Source organism: Arabidopsis lyrata (assembly GCF_000004255.2).
Source record: "Arabidopsis lyrata subsp. lyrata unplaced genomic scaffold ARALYscaffold_960, whole genome shotgun sequence".
Taxonomy (NCBI): Eukaryota; Viridiplantae; Streptophyta; class Magnoliopsida; order Brassicales; family Brassicaceae; genus Arabidopsis; species Arabidopsis lyrata.
Window position 1 is genome coordinate 1 of NW_003301956.1, and position 3,538 is coordinate 3,538.

The following is a 3,538-nucleotide window of genomic DNA, read 5'->3' on the forward strand; positions in this document are numbered from 1 at the left end:
ATTGCGCCAAGAATTATCACCAGAGTTGAACCACACAACCAGGTAGATTTGTGATATCGCTTTTACCAATAAAGGTTTAACGATAAGAATTTCTATGAATGGTATGTTTTACACTTAGGATGAATCATGATTTGGAATAAATTAGGCTTTGACATCCTTCCAAAAAAATCAACTATAAAATAAATGAATTGTGTAATTGTATAATAAACAATTTTACTTCCATATCTTTGGTTATTTTAAATAGAATATCGTATTTACAATTCATATTTGCAAATTGATATGCCCATAATAACTAGAGTGAAAAATGTTAAAACGATCATGTAAACATATTTTATATTTTTTTTGTGTTATTAAGTCATATGAGACTAACTGTTGAATTAACCAATAAAAACCTACTAAAAATATTACAAAAAATAGGCCCAAGCACAAGTGTGACTGATATTTTTCACTTACTTTGCCATTTTCATTTGATTTTCTTCAAAAATGTTTTTTATGTTTATAATATTGACATCCATACTATTTTTTCCTAGCATGCCTAGTATAGTGGTACAATCACACAAACTGTACCAATAATAATGGCTGTTCGTTTCTACCTTTTTTTTTTTTTTTTTTTTTTTTTTGCAATATTCCCTTTGACAAAGAAAAACTCTATGATTGCGTCTGCATTATAATGTTCTTTAAACTTTACTATAAAATATTACTAACGAATCTTGAAATACAAATGAGTGAAGCATATTTTTTTTTGGTGAGTAATTAGTGAAGCATATTGATAAAACATAAAAGTGTATGCGATTTAAAACATTACTGATTGAATATGCATAATCTTAATTTAGGGAAAAAAAGTGAAGTAGGTATAAAAAAATGGATATAACAAGATTAAAAACAAAAGAGAAATAAATGTTACGCAACAACCAAAGCCAAAAGGGTGCGTTACCATTAATTCAGGGAAAGCGAAATAAACCCAAATCTCTCTTCTAAGAGCATGATTATAGGTGATATTCATATAGTATCATTAGGAAATTTTTAGTATTATTTATAATGTTTGTTTATTAATTGAGATTTTTTATGATACTCCTATTAAATATGTTTGCATTGGTGAAACCGGTTTAGTATCATAAAAAATTTTTTTTGCAAAATCAAAGAGATTTGGGATGCTATTATTTTTTAAGAAGCAAAACGTACAAGAACTAAAAAGAGATTTGGGTTTAGAGAGGAAAACAATTAAAAGAGATTTGTGATTTGAGAAGGAAAACAATTAAAAGAGATTTGTGATTTGAGAAGGAAAACAATTAAAAGATACTTGTTTTTAGAGAAAGAAAACCATTGAAAGATACTTGTTTTTAGAGGAATTGTATTGAGAAATATGAGAAGAGGAAGAATCGTTTTGAGCTTGTCACCACTTCATCTGATGCATCTGAGATGCTTGCAGCCTTGGTAGCAGCACGAGCTGCCTTCTTGGTAGCAGGCTTCTATGACAAGTAAAAAAATAGTCAGAGATCTATTGAAACAGAAAACAGAAAACTACCAAGGCTGAAAACTGAAGTAAAACACAATACATAAGTAAAATAAGTGATCAAGAAACAGCAAACTGAAGATATTACAAGTACAAGATAAAATTTATCACCTCATCCTCAGAATCATCATCTGAGTACTCATCAGAGAAAGAAGAATCTTTAGCAGCTGCCTTGGCATTCTTAGCAGCTGGTTTCTTTGAAGGTTCCTAATTATTTTCCAATCAATCAACATTGTAAATTACATGTTTTGCCAAAAAATAATTCTAAAGCATCCACAAAATACTTATGAGATGCTTACTTCTTCAGAAGATGAATCATCTTCAGACGAACTCTCAGCCTTGGCCGCGCAGGCTTCTTGTTTGCAGCAACGTCCTGAAATTATTTGTAACAGCCAAGAGCTAACTGTATTAGCACAACTCTTATGATACAAGACATAAACTTCATAAGAATAAGAAATTAATCAGAAGATAAGTCATCCTTAAGACTTCTTAGCAACAGATGAATCATCACTGCTTGAAGCAGCCTTGTTGGCTGGAACTGATTTAGGATGAATCATTACTGTCATCAATTTCACTCTGTTCCTTAACTTTCTATTGACAACAAAGTCTAAACTATTCTACATTTCTCCAAAAGTATCAACTTTGACGTAACCCTAGATTCAACTGGATAAAGAAATGAACTTTCCTGCTACGACAGAGCTCGACGGCGACATTATCAGGTTTCACAGTACGGACGACACGTTCAACGACGGAAGCAGACTCCGACGACATATGAGAAGTACCCACAAGCCAAATCGACTCCGGCTCAACGAACTCTTTGCGCCAAGCTGGAACAGGACCAAAACTCTGTTTCTGGACAAGAATCAAAGTCCCGTTATCGGCGAGGTCAAGCAACTCCGGAAAAGTTGTTGCGATTGCAGCGCGTGAGTCCGACGCGATTTCGTTTCGGAAATCGAACTCCGGCGGAGGAGTTTGAACGGAGACGGAGACGGAGACTTTGATGGGTTTGAAGAAAGGTTTTGAAGTTAAGGGAGTGAAGAAAGGGAACTTCACGGCCAAGGAGAGATGGATCGAAGAGATGAAGTCGGAGGAGAAGCGGAAGGAACGAAGGACGGCAAAATGATTTTTTTTTTTTTCTCCTTCTTTCGGCAAAACGCAACAAATCAGAAAGTGACACGTCACTTGATACCCAGTATCAAAAGTATTACTGGGCTGATACGGATCAGATCCATTTTTATTGTTTGCTCCATTAAAAATTAATTTATGGGCTTCTGATACTATAAAAGTATCACCCATGTACATGGTCTAACGAAGTAACAACTCACCCACTTCTCCTATTTATTCACTCCTTTCCACTTTTTACCTATAGCCTTCGTTCATCAATCACCTTAAACAAATTGCATTCACAAAAAAAGGTACAGTACTTAACAAATTTATTTATCTGTTTTTTTTTTCAATTATGGCATCTTAGCAAATATGCACCACAAATTAGCATTAGCAAATATACAACACAAACTAACTTAAGAAATATCCAACACAAAATGACATTAACAAATATCCAACACAAAATGACATTATCTTAGATGATTAAGATAATTCGACCCCTATAACTACTAGTTTCCAAAACTTTGCCTGACTTTTCTCTCGATAGCGATGGTTAAGAAGATAGATACAAAGTTTTGAAGCCCGAAAATAACAAAAGGACACAAAGCTTTTAATTTTCTAGGGATAAGAATTAGCTTTGGTCACGTAAAAAAATTAAAAGTGATTAGTTTAACATATAGGAGTATTTTGAATTCCAAGGTCCTTGCAATAAATAAACACACGTACTCTGTAGTCACACATCTCTAGGAGCTTAATATTGGATAATCGCTTGTAGTAAGATATTTAGCAGGTCAAATCCCTATTAACCACTATCTTCTACTCACGTCCGTACAGTAGTATAGTTTTGTGTTGAATTCTATAAAGTACAAATTCTTCTTTCGGTGCCAATAAAAATAAACACAATCTCAAATTACATTTGTA

At 33.3% G+C, this 3,538-nt stretch overlaps 1 long non-coding RNA gene across 1 annotated transcript; it reads right to left on the bottom strand.

The window, feature by feature from the left end:
- Positions 1 to 1,131: 1,131 nt before the first annotated feature.
- On the bottom strand, positions 1,132 to 2,785 carry LOC9298269. The gene is made up of 3 exons (XR_002329873.1): positions 1,813 to 2,785; positions 1,625 to 1,720; positions 1,132 to 1,469 (listed from the first exon to the last, which is right to left on the bottom strand). It is a non-coding gene; the product is annotated as an uncharacterized LOC9298269 (long non-coding RNA).
- Positions 2,786 to 3,538: the final 753 nt, after the last annotated feature.